Below are 27485 nucleotides of genomic sequence, written 5' to 3'. Positions count from 1 at the left end.
AAGTATGAATAAATTCATAAAATATGTAAATAACACAGATTAAATATGTGATTATATCAATTATTACATCACATATTCTGTTAAGCGTTAACATCAATTAACTTATGATGACCATATCTTAATTAAATAAAAACGAAATTGACAATATCTTATGTTTTTTTTCTGAAGACAGTGACTAAAAGTAAACAAAATACAAACATAAGCGATCATTCGTGTAATTAAACCTAAAATTTTTAAAAAAAAGAGAAATATGAATAAAATAACAAATGCCTAAAAGCCAAAAACCCTAATTTTTTGCATTCGGCTCACTCAGTATGTCACTCGTTTAGAAAACTAATGCCGGTCGCCTTTATAAAACCCTAAATCTTTCGTTTCCTAATTTTTATGAGACTTTCATGATTGGAGCTCTCAGCCTCTCATCGTGTAAGATTTCATTTCGGGTCATCGTCAAAGCTCTCACTACTAAGTTCAACCTAATTGTTTTTCTTATTATATTAATTAATTTGATGTTTATTAACATATTATTTGTTATTGTTTTCTATTTAAGCATTTGGATTCTGTTTTTTCTTTGGTTCGTAACGCTACTGCTGTTTTCTTTGTGTAAAAGTTCAATTTTTTTTTTTTGTAATTTCTTTGGTTTGTTTTAGTCTAACTCTGTTGGTTTAGCTAATGTTTCATTTGTTGTTATAATTTATATATGTTTGTTTTTGTTCATTACATATAGAGTTTGGAATTTATTTATCTGGTGTGTTTGTTTCTCATTTAGTGATTTAATAATTATTTTTCTTATTTTTATCAAAAATTTATCGGCTCTACTCTTAGTGTGTTTTCAATTAAGATAAAATTATAACTGTTCAGGATTTGCTTGTAAACCTTTGCTCATTAGGTGTTTGATGTTTTTTTGTTTTTCAGAATTTCAAACGAGGGAAAAATGAGTTTGATATCTCAAAATCCAGTTTCTAGAAACAGAGTGAAGGCTAAAAGGGATGACGAGGTGCTCACAAATAACGGAGATAGAAAAGATCCTGAGAATGGGTTGGAATCTGATTCCGAAATCTCTAAGTTGAAAAAGAGAAAGAAAGAAAAAGAAAGCCAGATTGAGCATGAGCAGGAGAAAGAAATGAAAAAGCTTGAAAATTTCCTTTTTGGGTCGATTTATTCCCCTGTTGAATTCGGTAAAGAGGCTGACAAAAATGCTCAAGATGTCGTTGCTGAAGATGGTTCCGCCTTGTTCTTTTTGGACAATTCTCCAAACGATGTGGAATTGTCCAAGGAAAGTGATAATGAGGAGAAGATTCTCAAGGGAAGGAAAGCTGTTTGGGTGGATGAGGAGGAGGACAGAACCGCGATAAACATAGCTAAGGTTAATAGGCTGAGGAAGCTGAGGAAGGAAGACGGCGAGAGTGTGATTTCTGGTTCTGAGTATGTTTCGAGATTGAGGGCTCAACACGCTAAGCTGAACCCTGGAACAGATTGGGCTGATCTAGATTCGGGGTTAAGGAATGATTGTAGTTCTGATGACGAATCGTCTGATGAAGAAAAGGGTGTAGTGCCAGCCTCTGGTTATGGAAATATTGAAGTTGATGATATTCTTAGGACAAATGAAGATCTGGTGGTGAAGAGTAGGGTTAAATTGTTGCCAGGGCTTCTTGAGTACTCGAGACTAGTGGATGCAAATGTTGAGGAACCTTCCAATGGTCCAATAATTCAGTTCAGTTCCATAGGAATGCTCAGTTACTTCTTGCTGCTGGATTGGATCGGAGGATCAGGTTTTTCCAGATCGATGGTAAACGGAATACCAAAATACAAAGTGTTTTTCTTGAAGATTGTCCGGTTCGTAAAGCATCTTTCTTACCGGATGGTTCCGAGGTCATTATATCAGGAAGGAGGAAGTTCTTCTACTGTTTTGATTTGGTGAAAGCAAAAGTCGATAAGATAGGGCCATTGGTTGGTAGGGAGGAAAAAAGCTTGGAAGTTTTTGAGATTTCCCCGGATTCTAGTACGATTGCGTTTGTGGGAAATGAAGGCTATTTATTGTTGGTTTCATCCAAAACAAAGGAATTGATTGGAACACTTAAGATGAATGGAACAGTCCGCTCCCTAGCTTTCGCCGATAATGGTAACCAATTATTGAGCTCAGGCGGTGATGGAGAGGTCTACCATTGGGACTTGAGAACGAGAACATGCTTCCATAAGGCCGTTGATGAAGGCTGCATTAATGGTACAGCTCTTTGTACATCACCAAATGGAAGAATGTTTGCAGCTGGTTCCGACAGTGGGATAGTGAACATATACAACAGGGATGATTTTTTGGGAGGCAAAAGAAAACCGATCAAGACTGTCGAGAATTTAACCACCAAAGTCGATTTTATGAAGTTCAATAGTGATGCTCAAATACTGGCCATATGTTCTACCATGAAGAAGAACAGTTTAAAACTGATACATGTCCCATCGTTTACTGTATACTCTAATTGGCCTCCACTGAATAAGAACTTACATTATCCCCGCTGTCTGGATTTCAGTCCCGGTGGCGGTTTCATGGCAGTTGGAAATGCTGCTGGCAAAGTGCTATTATACAAGTTGCATCATTACAATCATGCCTAGAGTGGATCTTCGCCTCTCTGATTCGTTTGAAACATCGTGTAGTCTTGTAAGGTGAGTGCATTCTGCTGCAATGTTCGTTTCAGCCTTTCTCGATATCGCGTGGTTCGCCATTTCCGTTGGCTGAACAACATTTTCTCTTTTTGATGATTCGGTTTTTGCCATTTACCGTCGGTTTTGGATACAATAGCTTAAGACAGGTTCTTATAGTGTATGAACTTATTGGTTGTTTCTAGTTTTTTCTTCTCTGATGTAGTATCGCTTAATGATATCTTCTTTCAACAATTTTAGCAAGCATTATTGAATAATTGGGAACTTCTTTTTCCGTATAGTCTGCCCCATAATTTTGTTTTCATTACCCGACTGAGGTTGATAAAAGGATTGGCAGAATGTTTATGATTCCTGATTAAAATTTGTCAAATATAATTGTATCGAATCTGTCGGAATTGGGGACGAGAACTAAGCCAATGTTCAATGAACAACCAGTGCTTGAACTACGACGAACATGAGAATTCTCAGTAATGAATCTGCGGTTGACATCTCTACTTCCATGGTTTATTCCGCAAGTTTTCTCATTGAAAATTTAATGTGTTGTCATCATCATATTTTAACGTGTATATATAAGAGAAATGATTTAATCTTGTGTCCGATTTAATTTTTACATTATAATATTAAGTTTGAACATATTTTTATTCATATCTCGAATAAGATCGGATCTAAATGGAAAGGAAATCCTTAAGTCTTAACATGAGCTTAGGCTGATGCCACAAAATTTTATACGAGCAAATGTCGTTCCTAGCAAGATTGTCGGGGAAAATTTGAACGACAGTATTATTTTCCATTAGGCCAATCTCTCATCAGTAATCACAGTCAATGGCTATTGATTACATAAAGCTTTTAATCTAGATTTGACCCCTATGATCAACTGGAAAACATTTGATCTAAGAGTAGGCAAATCACCCTCATATTTGTTTCCATGTGTTCCAGTGCATCGAATATGTAGATTTCCCCCCTCAATGCACTAAAGATCTTGAATTGTTCAAACAGCTTCCATTTTCTCTCATTTTCCCCAGCAGAGATTCCAGCATTGCTTTCCTTTTGGATGATTTCCCAGGTTTTCTTTGCCTGTTCCTGTGTTTTTGCTTCTGCATGAATCATATATACAACTGTATGAGCAGTAAAACTTTAATGGAGAAGCCAATGAACGGAAAATGTCCTTGCCGAAGCCAATCCTGGTACATTGTTTTGATCTTTTTTTTGTATGGTTCACACTGTTTTACCTGTATTCTTCGTCTGTAACATTTGTGAAAAAGGGGGAGAGTTTCCTTGGCAACAATCGAACTGGTTTCATCGGTTCATCCGAGTCTTTCCATGATCATGTTGCTAAAGATGAAGGAGGGACGAACTCTTCTCATGTTAAAAATGTTAAGATTGAAGATAATGTAGAGAAGGCCATTGATGAAACCGAAAACAAAAGAAAGCCTATTAAGTTTTACATTGACAGGGATATCGATATCGATCGGTTGATTGCTTCGTTGATGTCCGACAATAATGAAACCGAAACGTTCGAGACAATAAGTGGCAAACTGCTTGAAGAAGAATTGAGAAATGCAAAGGATGACAACCGAGGCAGAAGGGAAAGGGCGAGGCATAGCAGGAGACGAAGCAGGATTAAACCTGCTGCTGTTGCTTTAGCCAAAATCATAGGGCAAAAAATAAACAAAGTTGTTCCAGAACCAAAGACACATAATGTGGTAAAACCCCAACACGTTCCATTGTCGTGTTCGGGTCGATAAATATTCATTCATGACATCCGCAGGAAATTTAACCAAGACTTGCTGGATAACTGCAACTCAGTTAGTGCATGGACAGATATGTGTGAGTATGCATTAAACCTAGGCCTAGGCTCCCCTCTTCCAAGAAATGAAAAGATTTATTCGAAAACGGGCTGGTTTTCGACAAACCTGTTCTTGTTAGAAGTTATTTTCCACAACAGGATGAAGCAGTACAAGTGTTTAACTAACGATCCGTCATTGGCTTCGGCGATCTATGTTCCGTACTATGCAGGCCTTGATGTTGGTCGTTACCTTTGGGACCCTATTGGTTTTAGGAGAGACCATGATGCGGTTGAGCTTGTCAAGTGGCTTGCAGGTAGACCTGAATGGACAAAAATGTGGGGTCGAGATCATTTCTTGTTTGCTGGAAGAATCAATTGGGATTTCAGGAGGGACCAAAAAAATGTGTCTGATTGGGGCAACGGACTCCTGAATCGAAGAACATGACAATGCTGGTGATCGAGTCGAGTCCTTGGAACAACAACGACTTTGCGATACCACATCCTACATATTTCCACCCTTCGAAAGATGATGATGTGTTTCAATGGCAGAACAGAATGAGAAGACTGAAGAGACAGTTGTTGTTTTCTTTCGCAGGAGCACGAAGGCCAAATCGAGACGAGTCTATCCGCAACGAAATTATCGATCAGTGCCTAGCTTCAAGGAAGAAATGCAGGTTCCTAGAATGTGATGATCAAAGCCAGAGGTGCCACAAGGCAGACAATTTGATGAAGTTGTTTCAAAGTTCCATCTTTTGCTTACAACCTCCAGGGGATTCCTACCCCAGGAGGTCGATATTCGATTCGATATTGGCCGGTTGCATTCCAGTTTTCTTCCATCCAGGTTCAGCGTATGTTCAATACATATGGCATTTCCCCAAGGATTATACACACTACTCGGTGTTGATACCAGCCAGTGCGGTTAAATCTGGCGATGCCAACATCGAAAAACTACTGCAGATGAGGGACGAGGTCGTAAAGCTGATCCCGAATATGATCTACGCGGATCCTGCATCGAAATTGGAAACAATCGAAGATGCATTCGACCTCACAGTTAAGGGAGTTGTTGACAGAGTTGAAGCGATTAGGAAGCAAAAGAAAGATGGGAAGGAAGCGAATTCCCAGAACAAGAGTCTTGGAAGTATTTCACGTTTGGGAAACTGGGAGGCCATGAATGGGATCCTTTCTTCTCCAAAAAACTTGGGAAACACGGCACATGAATCCGGAAAGCAATAAGGAAATATTTGAAGGGCCTCCAATGGATGAGATGCAGCTTTTCCTTTCAGTTCTAGCTCGTGAATGTGGATGTATTGGCATAAGAAACTTGAAGGAGAAGCAACTGTGAACCTTTTCTTTTGCTTATTGTAAATAGCAGTACCCTGAATTTTCTCAGGAAACCAAAATCCGGGAAAAAAGAAAAAGACCATCGGGCCAACCTAGGGAAATAAGCTTTAGGCTATTCAGGTAATTTTTATTTTATTTTTTAAATGTCGAGTAAATATAAAGTAATATATATTTAAAGATTTCCAATCATTTGATAATGAACATTTATTTTCTTGACATATTCGGTGTTCAAATTCAAGACTTCAAAAGATAATGACAAATCCCTTAACCACTGAGACAACTAAGTTTGTACGATCAAAATGTATTACATTACGACGTAAGAGATCAAAACTAATTTTTCTGAACCAGTAATCAAAATTGAAAAACCAAAAATATAAAAGACCACATGTGTAGTTTACACTTTTGCTTGGACGTAACAAAATCCAGAACCAACGAGCAGAGAGGGAGGAATATATTATAGAGTAAAATACATCATTTCTCACTAAACTTTAATCTTTCTCCTATTTTAGTCACCATATTTCTAATTTTTCTAATTTATTCATTGAACTTTTGAATTATTTTTATTTTGACAATTCTGAATTATTTTATTATTTTTTTGTACGATATCAATATAAAATAAAAATAAAAGGGGTTGGACGCTACCATCAGTAGTAGTCGACCACCGTAGATGGTGGTCGTTCGATCTCAAATTTCATAAATCGATTTACTTCAACCCCTGACTTCAAATTTAGTGGTTGTTTCACCGAAAAATGTCCAAAACTCGTGAATCTCGATTGGAACATTTCAACTTTCTCACTTTCAATTTATGATTCATGGATTTCGGAACAAGTTTAGATAAAATGGAGGTCGGATTTAGACTCAGAGTATCGAGACGAAGAGACCCATAAAATTTGAGACTGAACGACCACCTTCTACGGTAATCGACGATGTTCATTAGTGGCACCAACCTCCTTTTGTTTTTATTTTATATTTTATATTATTTTTATATTAAATAATAATAAAACATGTCATGTTATACGAAAATAATAAAAAAATAATTCATAGTGATTAAAATAGGAGCAATTCGAAAGTTAAATTAGAAAATTAGAAAATTAGAAAAATTAAAAGTATAATAATAAAATAGAAGAGAGAGTAAAGTTAAGTGAGGAATGACGTAATTTACCCCATATAATATGAGGCAGTGGAGCAGACATTTAAGCTCCCCGAAACAATCACCATTTATAGCCTCAGAAGCCATAAAAATTGGTCTCAAATCCCTTTCAATGTCCTTAGAACTTACAAGCCAAAACCAATCATTCATACCCCCTCCTCCCCTTTTCGTGGTCTCAAAATAATTTCCAGCTTCCGGTTCCCACTCGCCTAATGTTCGCCTTGCCACGGCAGTTGTAATATACCCCCACCGTTTCATGGCCGGCATGTGCCACTCCATTAGACCTCGCTCATCGGAGGTTCCTCCGTCGTAAACCCACCTTTACTCCGGACCTAGCAACCGCCGTTCTCGGTTCGCGTCTCGGGTTTCTACGCCGGCGAGAGCCAGGGTTTCACCGCCGCCAAAGAGGAAGGACCATCTTGCCTGTTCGTTGGCCCCATCGAAACCGCCAGTCAAGAAACCTTAGAGGCCCTCTATCGCCAAGTAAGAAACCTAACTTAATTTATCTAATTTAAAAAATTAAGCAATTGTTTACTGAACTAATCACAAATTGTTCTTGGAAATTATTAGGCACGAGATGCATATTACAGTGGGCATCCTTTGATTGTTGATGACATGTTTGATAGAGTAGAGGTAACTAACTGTGTAAATGTTGAGTATTTTTTTTATCAGCGAACTATTTTTTCCCTAATTTGATTTTGACTGATGCATGGTAAATGTTTTTGCTTTTATATACAGTTAAAACTACGTAGGTATGGTTCTAAATCCGTTGTTAAGTACCCTCGGTGCAGTATAAGGCGACATTCTACTTATGCAGATGCAGAGGTAATTCTTTTCTGAATCATGTATATGTTCTATACATCATTATTGTCTGGTTCTTGTGTCTGTTCAATGCTTTATAAGTTTATATATTTCAATATTCAGCTGTAGGTTCATCTTATACTTATATCCGGTTAAGCCTAATACAAGTGAAAAGGAAAAGAAAACCCATTTATATTATGTTGCTCCCTAATTGTTCATCTTACACTTATATCTGTTGCGGTAAGGGTCTTATATGATATCTGTATATGCTAAATGAGTTGCCAAAGGAGGATTTTTCGATCCGTTGTATTGTTATGTTGTTTGGAAAATGGTGATTAGGATCAGTGCTATGTTTTCCTTTTTTTTTTCGTGCTTGTTCTGGTTGAATATTGAGCTTTTCTTGGATGTAGGGCAGGAAGATTTGTCGCAAAGTTTGACATTAGCAAGCATATGGATCCTGATTTTTGCATTTGGCTGTACTTTGTGCCTTGTTCCTATCATTTACACAATTAGTCTAGCATATCAAGATCCATTCAGTTCGGATGTGCCCTATGACATCCAAGCAGCCAACTTGGAGTTTCTTTCCACTGTTAATGGCATTCTCCCTATGGGCATTGGGTTTGTGACTGGCTATGCACTTGCATCATCTGCTGGTAAGAGTTCTAACAAATCAATATTTATTTGACCTTTGACTGCTACTTTGATATTACTCTAATTCACACCGTCTCCAGTTCGGGTGCTTCAAAGACTGTGGAGAAATGATTTGGTAGCTCTGAAGGGTGGATGCCCTAATTGTGGGGAGGAGGTGAATCCTAACAATTTTTTATCTTGCATTTATTTTATGTTTCAGAAATCAGAAAGCACCATATCCTTTTCTCTTGACCTAGTCATTAGTAACTACTCCTACAAACCTAAACACTGTTAGGCTTACTGTTCATCTTAACTGATTTATCACTTTCTTGTAGGTATTTGCCTTTGTGAAATCAGAAAAATTCAATGGATCCCCACAGAGAGCAGAGTGTCATGTCTGTGACAGCACTCTCGAGTTTGGTGCTAAGACTGAGGTAATGTAGCCTGCTTACATTTGATACCTGGATGGTATTTTCTACTCATGTTCTTTAACTCATTTCAATAGAGCCTAAGAAGGTAGTCAAGCTTTAGCAATAGAATACGGGTGAGTTTTCGTGTATGTGTATTCAGACCTCTTCATGGTTCACCGAGAACTGCCTTAATAGAACTGCTTATATATCATAACATTTTAAGTTTTACAGTATTTATTTATATGTTTCCTATTTTTTTTATGTTTAAATCACTTGAATGAGCATTCAGTTTTAGTCTTTGTTTTCATAATATTTTGTAGGATTACATATCATAAACTACTCTGTATAGGGAATATCAAATGGTGAAACTATTCAGCTATTTTGCTTGGGGTTTTGACTAGTAAATTGTGGTTTTGCAGCAATCTGTGTCTAGACATGGGAGAAAATGGTTATATGGTCGTATTTATCGCTTATCACGAAGAGGTAGAAGTCGGAGGTGGATGTGAGCCATCTGCAGTGCGTACATAACATAACTGTTAATAGAGCATGATTCTTCTCTTGAATTTTCAGTTTCTTTTTGCGGGAACTAAATGGACTGCTGGACTTGTACTGTAGAATGAAGTAACGAGGCTTGAATGTTATTTGTATACAAGACTTTACCATCTTAATATGAAAAAATAAATGGTTATATTTTGGTGTTGGAGAATGTTATTGTAGTACAAAACAGAGAGCCTGCTTAGGCCATTATCACTGCTATCATGCAATCTTTATATTGTAATCTTTGTCCGAGTCTGAAGAGAGGAAGCTCGCATGACAAAGAAAAAGTGCCTCGAATTTTGAAAGAAAATATGGAAAAATATAAAATTGGTAAGATCATGCTTATAAAAAACATGAGCAAACAAACATGCTTTTAAAAATAAAATAAAAATTCAAGGTTGGACACGTTTTAATCTGAAGCTCGACTGTGAATTAAACTAAAGTTAACAATCTTGATCTATGGCCTAAAATGTGTTCAATTAAAAGTTCAAAGCTTTATTAGCTGAATTCTAGATTCAAGGGCTAAATTAAATTACCTGCACTATTAATTCTAGATTCAAGGGCTAAATTGAATTACCTACAACATTAACACTTAATTTATTAAGTCGGTCCAAATTATGGAACAATAGAATTAAAATTAATAATAGTTACAAATGAAAACCCATATGGGATACGTTTAGAGGTGCACAAAAAATCCGAATATCCGATTTTGTCTAAAAAATATCCGAAACCGGTTAAACCGGATTTTAGAAAAACCGGTTTTTTTTTTAAACCGGATCGGATATTTAAAAACCGGATAGTATAACCGGTTTGGGAAAAAATTAAACGACCAGTTTTTTTACCGGATTAAAAACCGGTTTTTTTCAAACCGGATAAAAAACCGGTTTTTTATCTGGAAAAAAATCCGGTTTTTTAAAAAAACTGGATTTTTATCCAAAAAAATCCGGTTTTTTTGCAAACCGAAACCGGTTACACCGGTTACACCATGCAGCCCTCCAAACCGGTTAAAATCCGATCCGGTTTTTTTAAAATCCGGTTTTTGGATTGGGGAAAAAACCGGATCGGTTTTTATCCAATCCGGATTGGATTGAAATCCGGCTTCTGTGCATCTCTAGATACGTTGAGTCGAGAAGGAAAAGTGCTTCCGTGGCCAATGAGGAAGGTCGTCGGCTTCGGGGCTTCACTGTTTTTGTGGACAACGTTAGTAAAAGGGTCCACCATCTGATTTTAAAAGAAGCCTTCTAATCGTATGGAATTGTTTTGGATGTTTTTATTGCCTATAGAAATAGGAAAAAGGGTGCTTAAGAAGTCAACATTCGCATTTGTAAGATATAAGGATATAACAGGGGCTAAAAATACTGTCGAGAAAGGGGATGGAAGAATAATAGACGGTTTTTCCATAAGGGTCTTCTTATCCCTGGAATCAAGAGGCATAGTACCCGACTCAGGGCCGGCTCTGGGCAGGGGCAAGAGGGGCACCTACCCAGAGCCCATAATTTTAATTTATATTAATTTATTATATTTTAATAGATTAAATTAAAAATAAGACTCATAAATATTAATATATCATTTTTTATATTAATATAAGAGGGCCTATAAACTTATTTTTTATTAACTTATTATTTTCATCATAACGTTAAAAATTATATTAATATACTAAATTAAAAGCAGGGCCCATAAATATTAATAAACTAAATTAAAAGCAGGGCCCATAAATATTAATAAATTAAATTAAAAACAGGGCTCATAAACTTATTTTTTATTGACTTATTAAAAGAATGTTGTAATAATTTTAAGATTATTTTTTCTCATAATAATTTGTCGGATGTTGATGTAGATGATTTTTTTTTTCTGAAAATAAAGTGTTGCAATTGACTTTGTCAAATGTATTCATGTCAGCGCTTGAAGTTTTTGAGTTTGTTAAAGCTAGAGATTGTTATCCTAATGTTTCAATTGCTTATTGAATCTTATTAACAATGCTGGTAACGGTATCATCCGCGGAAAGAAGTTTTTCAAAGCTGAAATTATTGAAGAATTATTTGAGGTCAACAATATCACAAGAAAGATTGAATGGGCTAGCTATGTTATATATTGAGAAAAATGTATTGGAAAACATTGATGTTGACACTATCATCAATGATTTTGCATCAAGAAATGCTCGAAGGCAATGTTTTTATAAGTATTTATATACTTAAATATGTTTTTGACATTTTTGATATTGTAATGAATTAATATTTATTTAATTTAATAAAAAATTAATTAAAATTTTATATTGCATATTTTTTAATATTCTTTTAAATTAGGACTCAATTTTTTTAATTTTGCTCCGGGTCAAGAAAAAGTCAGAACCGGCCCTGGTACCCGTGAGTAAGAAAGTAGTCCATAAGGCGGGGGAGAAGCCCACAACGTTGAAAGATTCACGAACGTATAAAAAAGCGTTGATAGGGGTGGTAAATGGAATACCATTGCCCTATTCCAGACGTCAAGAGTATAGGAGATGCCACAAAACGGTAATGGAAGTGCAATTCAGGATAGTGGATGCTTTGCCGAACAACGAAAAAGATCAGGGTGATAAGAGTTTGAAGCCAATCCGTGTTTCAAGAGCTGAGACAAACTGTAGAAGGCTTTGTTTGGTCGGTCAGATAAAAGGGATGTACAATCAAGATTTAGTGCAAAACATACTGAGAGTAGATGGGCTTGCTGTAAAAGTTTCCCTTTAGCATGGACTTTTATCAGTACTGCAATTCTCAAGCGAGGAGGAACTGCAATTGTGTTGGCAGAGGAGAGAATTTATCCAGAATTGGTTTGAGGAGGTAGAGATGCTTCTAAGTTTTGAAGGCAAGAGAAAGGTAAAAGTGTGGGTGGTTACGCAGGACATGCCCTTGGAGGTGTGGAATGAAAGATTCTTTAAAGAACTGGGTAGTAGATAGGGGCTGGTAGTTAAGATCGATGACAAAACACTAAATTGAAATCGATTTGATGAAGCCAGATTACTGTTATCAGTTCAGACGATGTCTAGTATACCAGACGGAGTGGTTATCATCATCAGTGGTAGAGTGGCGAGGATGAAGCTGAGAGTTGAGGATTATGACAGTGATCGGAGGTTTATCGAGGGGGGAGATGCCTCCATAGAGTCATTCGATATTTCTCCCCATGTTGAAGCAGTTAATGTTGGAACTACCAACGAGACGCGTAGGGAGGATTATGCAGGGAATGTCGGCCCGTATATGACTAGGAATGAGACTGTGGACGATGTGGACTCAAGACCCGAGGAGAGATCTAATCTAAGACAGCAAGCTGTGTACAGTAGTAGTGGATTACACGAGGTCCCTATAGTATCTGGAAGTGGGCTGGAGATGTCAGCTGACAAGGCAGACAGGAGGATGAAGGGATCCAATCTAAGCCAATCCATTTCTCATGATTCCAGACTACTAGAAGTTCCCTTCGAAGTTGCGAGCAATTTAGTAATGTTTGCCTCGGGGGGAGTTGAGAGTCCACTCAGCTAAGGAGCCTATTCTAGGCATTCAAAACGAGGGTATCTGCCCTAGTAGGCCACAAGACTTGGGCGTGGATCCCATAAAATTTTGTTCCAACTCACGCTCGACCAAGGCTAAGAACAAAGGGAAGAAGAAATATAAGTCTGGGGCTGGACGCGTTATCCAAATAGTCATGTCTCGAGAGATTTATTAGGAGTTCGCATTAGATGTAGATGTGAAACTGGCCACTCAGGTGCCTTCTAGTTCGCTTATTTCAGTGTGTCATTTTCTTAGTTTTACATGAATTTTTCTATCATTACATGGAATGTTAAGGGAGTGGGCAAGGCAAAAAAGGTGAGAGCATTCAGCCAGATCTTATTTTGTAGCCAAGCTAAAGTTGCGTTCGTTCAAGAATAAAAAAATGATAACTATGAGACTAGGAGTACTGAAATGTATAAAAGGGAGAAATTTTCACAAGATAGAAGTTTCTTTTTCTGAAGGAGCCTCGGGTTGGTTGATAACGCTGTGGGATTCAAACTATTTCACAATTGAGCGAAAAAGAGTATAGATAAGGGTGGTCATATTGGAGGGTCGCATACCTTAGGCTAACCTGTAGTTGAGGATGCTCAATATCTACGCTCCGAATAACCAAAGTGAAAGGAGAGAGTTCTTCAATTCCCTGAAGGACATTATCATAGATATAGGGATGCCAGTCGTCATTGGAGGTGATTTTAATACGTGAGATCAGAGGAGGAGAAGTTGAGGGCTCCTAATTCGGCTGTGATAAGGACTTGTCATTTTTATTCAGTCATGCAACTTGATGGATCTTCTGTTAGAGGATAGCTCATTCACATGGTTCAGAGGGGGTGCCTTAGCTACAACAAGCAGATTAGACATGTTTTTTTTTATCTTTAGAGGTGCTTTATCATTTTCCAAGCTTGTCACAATCCGCTCTTCCTAGAAGTCTGTCGGATCATAACTCAATGATGATTAAAGTGGTGAACTTATGTTGGGGACCACACCCATTCAAATGGTTTTCATATTAGACTTATCGTAACCGGTTTTCGTTCGGACACGAATTTTTACTTGACGAAAAAAGTAAAATGAATAAATAAATGATTTTAATTCAAAAAATATTTTGGGAGTCGCCATTGACCTTTTTGGGTTAGGTAGGTCAAATACCTAAAAACAATCTTTTAAAATAGTTTTTAAGAAAACATAATTTAAAAGATAAACTGATCTGTGTATAACCAAAAACTTTTAGTAAAAAAAGATTCGTGGTCGGTTACGTTTAGAGAATGATTAACACCCCTATAACGCCCAAAATTGGTATCCATTAATTATAAATTGTCTCTATTATTGAAAATTTAAGAATTCAAAAATATATTTAATTTATAATCATGTGATTTCAAATTTATTAGTATAATTCCAAGAAAATTTATTAATTTTTATAAATATATAATTTTTATATTTTTATAAATAAGATATTTATTTATTTAGAAATATCAGAAAATGACTTCTAGTTACTTGAAGATAGTCATTTTCTTAATATTAAAAATAATAATAGTAAAAAAAACATTTCTCTAAAATAAATAAATAAAATTAATATATAATTTATAAAAGTAGGATATTTAGTTATTCAAAAATATCAGAAAATGAATTCTAGTTGTTTTAAGACAATCATTTTCTTAATATTAAAAAATAAATAAATATTAATAAAACATTTCTCTAAAAATAAATAAATTAAATTAATATATATAATTTATAAAAGTAGGATATTTATTTATTTAAAAATATCAGAAAAGGACATCTAGTTGCTTTAAGACAACCCCTTTCTTAATATTTAAAAATAAATAAATACTATTATTTAATCAAATATATATTTATATGACTAAAATAACATAAATAATCAAAGTACTAATTTAAACATATTGAAATTAAAAGGATACAAATAAAATTAAATTGCAATTAAATAGTCAAAATAAAAGGAATTAAAGCTATCAGATTAAATTGAAAAATATAAAAATTAATGTAAATAATTTGAAATATCATAAAGTAAGAATATTAACATTGTAATTTAACCATAAATATTAATACGAGATTAAAAATAATAATAAAATTAAAAGGACTAATTGTGATATTTATCCTAATATATATATATAAATATATTAACATTGCAATGATTAAATTGAAATAAAATAAACGTTGAAGACAAAATTAAAAATGCCCAGAATTTTAATTCGGTGACTGATATGGAAATTTACAAAATAGAGGGACTGCGCATGTGGTTTTCCCATGTGGAAATTACATAGAGGCCCTCACCAAAACTACGTCGTTTTGGTGAGGGTATAAATAGGCCTAAATTATCATTTCTCTTCATTTGCTTCTCTCTCTAAGAGAGAGAAGCTCTAGCTTCTCTCTAGAGCTCCCTCACCGGAGGGATATCGGTGACCGGCCAGCCACCATCCACGGTGGTCGGAATTTTATAAATTACCTAAAAAAAATCCTCTTTCATTTCTAAAGCAGATTCCGGCTTCCCCTTGTTCTAAAAACCCTCCAAACTCCGTAGATCTAAGTTTTTACCTTCGATTTTTCGGTGGTTTTCCGGCGATTTGGATGCTTCGACGAAGGTAAGTTGCTCGGTATCTTCACTCTATTTTATTATTTTTTTCTGTTTGATTACTCTGCCCCCTCCTCTTTGCTTCATTGATGAGGGCTTTTAATAGGCTTTTTCGTACACCCTTTGGACCGGTTAAAGGAGGATAACCCAGTGAGTCACTGGCCAAAGGAGGTGATGGAAGCCACTAGAACTGGGACGTGGAGGGGCTGCTGTCCGGGCTTGTTGGAGGCTGTCTGTAGCTGCAACGTGGAGGGGCTGCTGGAATGTTGAAGCTGAAACGTGGAGCTGCTGGAATGGGGAGGTAGAAATGGTGATTACAGCTGCCTCTCTTTGCTCGTTGTTGTGGAACAGGAATGGAGCAAAGACATAAATCACCATTTTTAGCTTGAATTGTTCAAACTTCTGAGCTATAAATTCTTCTCATTATGAATTTTTCTCTCAATTCAGATGAGTTCTTCTTATTATGAAATTTTCCACTGAGAATGATGGTCTATCTCCTTCTGTGATGGATTTGACAAAAGGTTGAACAATGTTGATGTTGATCTATTTCCCTCTGTGATGAGTTAAGCAAAAGGTTGAATAAGTTCTTCAGATTATGAACTTCTTCTTCCCCTTCAGATAAGTTCTTCTTATTACGAACTCCTTCTAGAAATGTTGATGCTGTTCTATCTCCTTCTGCGATAGAGTCGAGCAAAAGGTTGAATAAGTTCTTCAGATTATGAACATTGTCTTCCTCTTCAGATGAATTATTCTCATTATGAACTCTTCTACTGGAATGACAATCTCTTTCTTTATATGGTGTAATCTATCAAAAAGTTGAACAAGTTCTTCTCATTATGAATTTCTTCTTCATCTTCAGATAAGTTCTTCTCATTATGAACTTCTTCTGGAAATGTTGATCCTTAAAAGAGGTGTCGTTGATTCAACTTCATATGTGATAAATTAAGAAAAGATTGAACAAGTTCTTCTCATTATGAACTTCTTCTTCCTCTTCAGATGAGTTCTTCTCATTATGAACTTTCTCTGAAAATACTGATCATCGAAAGAGGTGTCGTTGATTCAACTTCATATGTGATGAATTAAGACAAGGTTGAACAAGTTCTTCTCATTATGAACTTCTTCTTCTTCTTCAGATGAATTCTTCTCATTATGAACTTTCTCTGAAAATGCTGATCCTCAACAGAGGTGTCGTTGATTCAACGTTATATATGATGAATTAAGGCAAGGTTGAACAAATTATTCTCATTATGAACTTCTTCTTCCTCTTCAGATGAGTTCTTCTTATTATGAACTTTCTCTGGAAAAGTTGATGCTGATCTATCTCCTTCTGTGATAGAGTCATGCAAAAGGTTGAACAAATTCTTCTCATTATGAACTTCTTCTTCCTCTTCAGATAAGTTCTTCTCATTATGAACTTTCTCTGGAAAAGTTGATGCTGATCTATCTCCTTCTGTGATAGAGTCATGCAAAAAGGTTGAACAAATTCTTCTCATTATGAACTTCTTCTTCATCTTCAGATAAATTCTTCTCATTATGAACTTTCTCTGGAAAAGTTGATGATAATCTATCTCCTTCTGTGATAGAGTCATGCAAAAAGGTTGAACAAATTTTTCTCATTATGAACTTCTTCTTCCTCTTCAGATAAGTTCTCATTATGAACTTTCTCTGGAAAAGTTGATGCTGATCTATCTCCTTCTGTGATAGAGTCATGCAAAAGGTTGAACAAGTTCTTCTCATTATGAACTTCTTCTCATTCTTCAGATGAGTTCTTCTCATTATGAACTCTTCTGGAAATGTTGATCCATCGAGTGATGAATTCGAATTTTTGTTTCTATTGAAACTATCTTAAGCGAGAAGAATCTTGTTTTAAGAAAAACAATCTAGAGTGAGATAAATTGTTGTTTCGAGTGAATCTGTCTCAAGCGAAACGCAATTTGTTTTAAGAAAAACTATCTCAAGTGAGATAAATTGTTATTTCGAGTAAAACTGTCTCAAGCGAGACGCAATTTGTTTTAAGAAAAACAATCTCAAGTGAGATAAATTGTTATTTGAAAACATCCTGCACTGAAGGTCTTATGGATGGCCCGTACGACTTATAAATTTGGGAAATAGTTTACTAAGTAAGAAACTTTGGAAATCGTTTTCTTACTATTCAACAATTTCATTTTCAGAAAAGATTGAATGAGAAACTTTGGAAATTGTTTTCTCATTTTTCGAAATAACTTTTTAGTTGGGTAACATGCCTCAACTTTAAAATAATACTTCATTTGTGGATTACACCCATTCAGATGCTTGCATGACTCCTGTACTTGAGGCTTAAATTCTACATTCTTCTTGTAAGGTATTTTTCATCATGAATTTTCTTTTTCATACGAAAACCTGTAAAACTTCATGTTTGAATGCAATCAAATGTATCAATGTAATGCATTTTCTTTTATGCAAATGATGTTCTTATGAATGCATAAATGTTGATGCAATCTTCACATGACTTCAAAGTGGCGAACTCGATCTTCCTTCACTTAATCAAAATGTCATTTCAAGCTGCATTTATGATGAACCATCTGATCCACTTGTATCTTTGTTTCATTAAAGTCTCAAAAGAAATATTTCATTTGTGGAACTCTTACCGTAATCATAATTATGACCTTGATGCCCCATTTTTTTCATGGATAAAATTGGTTTTTTTTCATCTGAACTTGTGTAGAAATCCAATAAAGCTTTCATCTTTGAAAAGAGAATCTATCATCTTTGAAGAATGAATCTATCATCTTTGAAGAATATAGATGTAGATATGCCCAACTCAGCAGGGATTAATTAGGAGAGCAATGTCTATTCTGATTTGACTCTTGAAAAACATCACAAGGAGGATTTATCCTAATTCCTTTCCGGTCTCCACATCTAATAATATCTTTGAACAAGGCAACTTGGACCATATCATGTTGAGATGTTTAACAACAACCTATTGTTCAATCTTAGTTGGCTCCACTAGTTTCTTGTTGTTAAAATTTCAACTCCCCTTTTGTGGAAAACAATCTTCATCATATCTCACTTCTAACCTTGGGGTTGAAGAAGTCAAACTTTATCTTGGGTCTATAAATGGAATCACCATATGATCGCAACATTGGTTCAGCACCATAACCGGTTCATAAAATATTTAACAACACATTCATCATTTCCTATGGCTTCTGCCCAGATTTATTGTCAGTGAAGCTTTTTCATAGTGTTCAAAACTTTTGTATGATGTCACAAGACTACTTGAGAACAAAACTCAGTGGGAATACAAATGGGATGCTGATGTGTTTCATGACCAAAACTAGGTCAAATTCAAAAAATATTGTTAAGTTAATCGATCGATGGAATCGGCCAAGAGGGGGCTGAATTGGCGATAAAAATTTTGGTGGAAGCTTTTGCAGAAAATTGAAAGTAATTGCACAGTGATTTACAGTGGTTCGACTTTATCAACCAAAGTCTACGTCCACTACCTTAGCTATCCAGACTAAGGATTTTCCAACAAATTCACTAATTTGTTCTTTCTTTTGAGGCCAAAGAGATAACCTTACAACTCCCTCAAGAATATACCCCAATTCTTGAGAACACTCTTTTCTCAAAGAGAAGATTACAAATTTGCAAACTTACAAGAAAAAACCTCATAAGGCAAATATGTTTGCACAATTCTAGAAAAAAGAAAGAACACTCAAGAATAAATACAATTGAGTACAATAAGTGTTCTTGAAAGCAAAATGAATATTGAATGAAAAATAGGCTTGAAATGCTCAAACTTGAGGTTTGATGCTTTATCTTTGATTCTCTCTTGATTCTAATTGCTTGATGTTTCTTGTTCTTGATCAATGGCTTCTAAGCTTGTTTAAATACACCTTGAAATGATTCTGAACATTGGGGATGCTTAGTGGAGTCAATATAGATGTTTAAGTGTGAAAACAATTAATAAAATCAGTTGGGAGCGTCAGTGCATCGATGCATACCCATGGTGTATCGATGCATTAGTGTAAAATTCAAATATTTTGACCGTTGGACCCTTAGTGCATCGGTGCACTAAAAGTGCATCGATGCATAAAATGTATTCGATGTTTTGAAAAAGCCTGAGTGCATCGATGCATAGTCTTGTGCATCGATGCATCAAATGCACTGAGTGCATCGATGCATGGTATGTGCGTCGATGCATGGTATGTGCATCGATGTATAAAATGCATTCGATGTTCAAGAAATTAATTGATGCATCGATGCATGGATTGGTGCATCGGTGCATGCCCTTGAAAAATTGATTTTAGGCTTGATTTTGGTTCAAAATACTTTGTGAAAATTTGTTTAAAAATAGTTTAAGTAGAAAACACAAATTTACACATTTAATAAGGTTTAAAATTGATATTGAAAGACTTGGAGTAATAGCTTGATATTCGAGTAATTAAATCGAAAATACTTTTAGAAAATCATTTGTAAAATCTTAAAATTCATTTAACTTAATTTGTTATATCGAAACATCAAAATGTTTTCAACAATCTCCCCCTTTTTGATATAACAAAACTCTTGAGTAATTTTAAGATTTCTTGAAAATAAGTTTTGAAATCAATTTTGAAATTACTCCAAATTACCCCCTTACTATAACACTTCTCCCCTTTAAAACTTTTAACACTTAACACTTCTCCCCCTTTTTGTTAAATAAAAAAGACTCAAAAACTGAAGGCTTTGAAAAACATAGCCAATTGATTAAACATTTTAATTAAATATAGCTTAAGCTGCTAAGATCAAAGATCAAAAGAGAGGTTAGCCATTAGTGTTCATAATCAATATTCATAATAAAATGTGAAATGGTAAATTGGTCATATTTCAACTAATAATAAATGATGCATATATTGAAACAAACCAAAATATATATGAAATAAAAGTTCAAATATCCATCAAACAAAAATCCAACAATCAAAGAAAGACAACCCAATATGTTTTAACAGTTTAAATTCAATTTCAAACCCAAAAACAATCAAAGCAAGATAAGTCTATTCATCCATCGAAGGATCGGGATAAGGAGGAGGGTAACGAGCTCTCATCTCAAGCGTGAGTGCATCCAAACGATCATTCATATCTTGTTTTCGAGCTCCCAAGGTAGAGAGCTGGGACTCAATGAATGTGAAGCGCGAATCCATGGACGCATACTGTAAATCAAATGTCTCAAAAAACGAACGAAAATATGGAGGCATTTGATCTTCTTGTGGAGCTGGTTCCGGTGCAGGCTCGTCATCGGGTACGTGATCATCGATGTCTTGCAGAAGCTGTTGAAATTCAGGATCATCGTCAGAAGCCGGAGCCGGAGGAGGAAGAGGAGCATGAGAGGAGCTAGGAGAAGCCCGTGAGGAACTAGCTCCCGGAGTTTGTTTACCGGGTTTAAAAGCCCATAAACCAGTTACCTAATCCAATTTCCAATTTGATTTCTTCAAGGATGTGATATTGATAGGGTTTTGAAGTGGTATAGGATTGTCAAGAGAGACATCTAGACCCAGTTTGATAAAGAGATTACTTAGAGGACAACCATAAACTAAGGTTTCGACATGTTTGGACGGGATAATGTTTATGATGTCCACTAGTTGACTGAATATAATGTGGGGCAGATTTATTTTGATTTTATTTTTAATACAATACATCCACCATAAATCCCTAGCACGAAGTGTGGAGTACCTACCTCCGGATGATCTAAACCACCAAGAGATCATCAAATGGAGAAAACGATCGTGATGAGATCGTAGAGTACTAACACTTGAGTTTGGAACATAGGGATATTCCACATTTTCACTCTCATTATATACACCACTATCATCTAACCCAAATCGGAAAGCTATAGTCTCGGGGTCAATATTAATATTGTTTTGCACGATTTAATGATATAAGCAGGTTTTAAAGATGAAAAGCATAAAGAAACCGATGATTTTCTGATGATTTTGAGCAAGAGTAGGATTTAGAGTGAGAGAGGGAAGAATGGTGTGAGTGATTTAATTTTAGGGTTTGAGAAAAATAAAGAAAATGAGGCATTTTAACCCAAAACCCGACGGATGCATTGATGCATGGCTCTTGTACATCGATACACATTCAAGGGCGTGCATCGGTGCATCAGCTGATGTATCGATGCACATTCAAAGGGATGCATCGGTGCACTGTTAAGTGTATCGATGCATTAAACACAAAATTGTCATAAATCCGTTTTAAACACTCAAAATGCTAAATTAATTGGCTCTAGTGGCATTGGCAACTCATATATCAAAAATTAATTATGTTCAATCAATCAAATTAATCTTTGAACATGAAATTAATTATCACCAAAGAACATAAACTCCTCCTAACTAATAGCAAAGAATGCAATAAAAAAATATTATTATAAGCATTTTTCATTTATTCTTAAAAGTGCTAAAATTATTTTAAACACTAAGTGAAGATAGGTCAGTTAAACCTAATTCTCTCCTAAGTGTCCAAAATCTTTTCTTATCTAAGGGTTTTGTAAAAATATCCACTAATTGGTGCAAAGTATAAACAAATTCTAGAACTACATATTCCTTAGCGATATGGTCTCTAATGAAGTGATGTCTAATTTCAATATGTTTAGTTCTAGAGTGTTGGATGGGATTTTTAGTGAGACAAATAGCACTAGTATTGTCACACTTGATAGGAATAGTACATACTTCAATTCCATAATCAAAAAGTTGTTGTTTCATCCAATAAACTTGTGCACAACAACTACCAACTGAAATGTATTCCGCTTCAGTGGTAGATAATGCAACACAATTTTATTTCTTTGAAAACCACAAAATTAGCATATTTCCAAGGAATTGGCAAGTACCGGAGGTGCTTTTCCTATCTAATTTGCATCCTCCATAATCCGCATCTGAGAAGGCATGCAAGCTAAAGCTAGAGTCTCTAGGATACCAAAGTCCTATACTAGGAGTGTCCTTAAGGTATCTAAAGATTCTCTTAACAGCTAGTAAATGTGATTCCTTAGGGCATGATTGAAATCTAGCACATAAGCAAACGCTAAACATAATGTCTGGTCTACTTGCAGTTAGATAAAGTAAAGATCCAATCATTGACCTATATAATTTAACATCTACACATTTACCTCTTTCATCTAAGTCAAGCTTTGTTGAAGAGCTCATTGGAGTGTCATGAGGCTTGCCATTTTCCAGTCCAAACTTCTTGAGCATATCTTTGACGTACTTAGCTTGATTGATGAAGATGCCATCTTTTCTTTTCTTGATTTGGAGTCCCAAGAAAAATGAGAGTTCCCCCATCATGCTCATCTCAAACTCACTTTGCATTAGCTTAGAAAATTCTTGGCAAAGAACATCATCAGTAGAACCAAATATTATATCATCAACATAAATTTGAACTACTAATAAATCCTTACCTTTATACTTTAAAAACAATGTAGTGTCAACCTTCCCTTTTGAAAAACCTTTTTTCAATTAAAAAGTTTGACAATCTTTCATACCAAGCTCTAGGAGCTTGTTTTAAACCATAAAGCGCTTTTGTCAATTTAAGAACATGATTTGGAAATTTTAAATCTTCAAAACCAGGAAGTTGTTCCACATACACTTCTTCTTTTATAAAACCATTTAAAAATGCACTTTTAACATCCGTTTGATATAATTTAAATTCATTGAAACATGCAAATGCTAATAACATTCAAATTGCTTCCATTCTAGCTACGGGAGCGTATGTTTCATCATAGTCTATGCCCTCTTCTTGAGTATACCCTTGAGCAACAAGTCTAGCCTTGTTTCTCACTATATTACCACTCTCATCAAGCTTATTCCTAAATACCGATCTAGTACCTATAGTAGATTTATTACTAGGCCTTTCAACTAATGTCCATACTTTACTTCTCTCAAATTGATTTAATTCTTCTTGCATAGCCATAATCCAATGTTCATCATTTAACGCTTCTTTAATATTCTTAGGCTCTATGTATGAAATAAATGCAACATAATTACGAATATTTCTAAGAGAAGATCGAGTTGTTACCCCCTTGGATGAATCACCTATAATCTCACCATCCTTGACATAGTTGTACTCTCTTGGATAAGATACTTCCCTTTCTTCAATGTTTGGATTCTCGAGAGGATCATGAGTTTCCTCATCTTTCATTTCTTCCTTTGATGATGATTCTCCAATGTCATGTCTAACGTCATTTGTATTTATAATACCTACATCATCATTAACACAAGAATCCTTCCTCTGAAGGAGATTATCATCGAAAACAACATGTATAGACTCTTCTACAACTAAAGTTATTTTATTAAATACTCGATAAGCTTTAGAATTTAAGGAATAACCCAGAAAAATTCCTTCATCACTTTTAGCATCAAATTTGCGATGGTTTTCTTTATCGTTGTTTAAAACAAAACATTTACATCCAAAAGGATGAAAATAACTAATGTTAGGTTTTTTATTTTTGAAAATTTCATATGGAGTTTTGTTTAAAATTGGCCTAATCATTAGTCGATTTACAACATAACAAGCGGTATTTGTGGCTTCCGCCCAAAAATATTTTGGCAAAATATTTTCACAAAGCATGGTTCTAGTTATTTCTTCTAAAGTTCGATTTTTCCTCTCAACAACTCCATTTTGTTGAGGGGTTCTAGGTGCTAAAAAATTATGGCTAATACCATTAGAATTACAAAACTCATTAAATCTAAGATTTTCAAATTCAGTGCCATGATCACTTCTAACACTAGTGATAGAGTAACCTTTTTCGTTTTGGATTACTTTTGAAAATGTGATGAAATTTTCTAATGCTTCATCTTTAGTACTTAAGAATAAAACCCAAGTATATCTAGAATAATCATCTACCAAGACAAATGCATATTGTTTCCACCCAAGCTAGTAGTCCTAGTTGGCCCAAAAAGATCTATATGGATCAATTGTAATACTCTACTAGTTGACACATTATTAATGGATTTAAAAGAAATTCGATTTTTTTTCCTTTTGCACAAGCATCACAGATTTTATCATTATCAAATTTAAGCTTAGGCAACCCTCTTACTAAGTCTCCTTGAATTAGCCATTGCAAAACACTCATACTAGCATGTCCTAGTCTCCTATGCCATAACCAACTATCATGTTCGTCCTTAGCAACTAGGCACAAATTAGTCATATCAATAGAGTCTAAATGCACCATGTATATGTTTCCTATTCTATGACCAACAAGCATAATCCGATTAGATGCAATGTCAATGACTTTACAAATATTAATTTCAAACATGATATTGAATCCCTTATCGCATAATTGACTAATACTCAATAGATTATGCTTTAATCCATTCACATATAACACATTTTTAATTTGTATGGAAGAGGTATTACCTATAGTACCAATACCTTCAATGTGACCTTTTGAATTATCACCAAAAGTCACATCTCCTCCATTTTTGGCGTTAAGCTCTATAAACCGGCTTTTGTCTCCGGTCATGTGTCTCAAGCATCCACTATCAAGGTACCATGAATTTGGATTTGTTTCCCGTGCCTTGTAGAAATGCTCCTTTTCCTACAAACATAGATTAATTTCTAATTTTTGGTACCCAAATTCTTTTGGGTCCATATTCATTAGTTTCTAAAATCCTTGTCCCCTTAGGTATCCATTTATGAAGGAAATTTTTATCTTTAGTAGTAATGAGTTCTTTAGGAACCCATATACTTCTAATGATTTTACCATTTGAAGTTCTTTGAGGACTTCTATGATTGTAGTTTCTAAAACTTTTCTTAACAAAGTTGGATTTTGAATTCTCACATTTTTCAAAATTTTTTGTACCAACCTTATTAAAAGAAGTTTTAAGATCATCAATCTTCTTTTGATGATCATCATGAACTTTTGAAAGTAAGTTATGCAAATTAGTATTTTTATTTTCAAAATCATTAATTTTGATTTGCAATTCTTTAATATTACTTTCAAGCTCATTGTTGGTCTTGGATAAAAGACTATTTTCGTTTTTCAATTTTGAAATATCATTTTTGTATTTTGAAAATAGAGTCTTATAATCCGAAGCCAAATCATTATAATCCTCTAATAACTCATCATAAGATAATTAATCTGAATCGAATGAGTTAGAGGTTACCTTAGAATCTTCCCCGATAGCCATTAAGCACAAGTTTGAAACTTCTTGTTCCTCTTCATCGGAGCCTTCTTCATCTATCCATGTAGCTCCATGAGTCTTGTGCTTCTTTTTGGATTGACCCTTTTTCTTCAATTTTGGGTAATCATATTTGACATGCCCCGGCCTTTTGCATTCATAGCAAATGATTCGGTCTTTCTCCTTCGATTCAGTTTTGAAGCCTTCATTGCGTTTGAATTTTCTTCCTCAGTTGGGCATCATCAACTTTCTGAATCGTTTGGCAAATAATGCCATTTCCTTATCATCATCATCGTCATTCGAATCACTCTCATCTTTTGTGGATTTGAGAGCAACTCCAATGTTTTTCTTCTTCTCCTTCTCCTTTGGTGTCTCGTCAATCTTATTGAGATCCACTTCATCTTCAAGCATCATTTCATGAGTGAGAAGGGAACCGATTAACTTTTCATTTGAAATGATCTCTCCGTATGATTTGAGACCATTGACAATCGTTGAAAATCTATCCATCATAGCTTTGATATTTATTTGATTTCATCCTGAAATTTTTATAGCTATGTGTTAGAATGCTAATTTTAGATTTATTTACCTCATCGATACCTTCATGAGGGACTTGAAGCTTGTCCCATATTTCTTTGGCGGTTGTACAAGATGAAACTCTTCTGTATTCATCTGGTCCAAGAGCACAAAATATGATATGGATGGCTTTGGAGTTGAGCTGGAACATTCTTGTCTCTCATTCACTCCATAATCTCGGATGAGTGAGAGGCTTGATGTATCCTTCTTCTACGGCATTCCATGCTCCCATATCACTTGCTTGAATGAAGTACATCATCCTATTTTTCCAATAGGGATAGTTTGCTCTATTGAAGAAAGGAGGCTTGTTTACGGGCATCGAAATGAGACCCGAGTCGAAATTTAAAGAGGAGGCCATTGATGACTTGATAATTGATGTAACTCTTCCCGAATCGACTCAAGAGGTGGTTAATCCTTCAAATGAGTGAGGCTCTGATATCAATTATTGAGTTAATCGATCGATGGAATCGGCTAAGAGGGGGTGAATTGGCGATGAAAATTTTGGTGGAAGCTTTTGAAGAAAATTGAAAGTAATTGCACAGCGATTTATAGTGGTTCGACTTTATCAACCAAAGTCTACGTCCACTACCTTAGCTATCCACACTAATGATTTTCTAACAAATTCACTAATTTGTTCTTTCTTTTGAGGCCAAAGAGATAACCTTACAACTCCCACAAGAATATACCCTAATTCTTGAGAACACTCTTTTCTCAAAGAGAAGATTACAAATTTGCAAACTTACAAGAAAAACCTCACAAGGCAAATATGTTTGCACAACTCTAGAACAATGAAAGAACACTCAAGAATAAATACAATTGAGCACAATAAGTGTTCTTGAAAGAAAAATGAATATTGAATGAAAAATAGGCTTGAAATGCTCAAACTTGAGGTTTGATGCTTTCTCTTTGATTCTCTCTTGATTCTAATTGCTTGATGTTTCTTGTTCTTGATCAATGGCTTCTAAGCTTGTTTAAATACACCTTCAAATGTTTTTGAACGTTGGGGATGCTTAGTGGAGTCAATATAGCCGTTTAAGTGTGAAAACAATTAATAAAATCAGTTGGGAGCGTCAGTGCATCGATGCATACCCATGGTGCATCGGTGCATCAGTGTAAAATTTAAATATTTTGACCGTTGGACCCTTAGTGCATCGGTGTACTAAGAGTGCATCGATGCATAAAATGCATTCAATGTTTTGAAAAAGCCTGAGTGCATCGATGCATAGTCTTGTGCATCGATGCATCAAATGCACTGAGTGCATCGATGCATGGTATGTGCATCGATGCATAAAATGTATTCGATGTTCAAGAAATTAATTGATGCATCGATGCATGGATTGGTGCATCGGTGCATGCCCTTGAAAAAATGATTTTAGGCTTGA

At 35.2% G+C, this 27485-nt stretch overlaps 3 pseudogenes; all 3 read left to right on the top strand.

The window, feature by feature from the left end:
• The first annotated feature begins 319 nt into the window (after nucleotides 1-319).
• LOC120129437 lies at nucleotides 320-2856 on the top strand (annotated as a pseudogene).
• Nucleotides 2857-3812: 956 nt separating this feature from the next.
• Nucleotides 3813-5731, top strand: LOC120130199 (annotated as a pseudogene).
• Nucleotides 5732-6996: 1265 nt separating this feature from the next.
• On the top strand, nucleotides 6997-9350 carry LOC120129427 (annotated as a pseudogene).
• Nucleotides 9351-27485: the final 18135 nt, after the last annotated feature.

The sequence above is a fragment of the Hibiscus syriacus genome, unplaced genomic scaffold, assembly GCF_006381635.1.
Source record: "Hibiscus syriacus cultivar Baekdansim isolate YM2019G1 unplaced genomic scaffold, ASM638163v2 tig00001644_pilon, whole genome shotgun sequence".
Taxonomy (NCBI): Eukaryota; Viridiplantae; Streptophyta; class Magnoliopsida; order Malvales; family Malvaceae; genus Hibiscus; species Hibiscus syriacus.
This window is presented reverse-complemented; position numbering and strand designations above follow the sequence as displayed.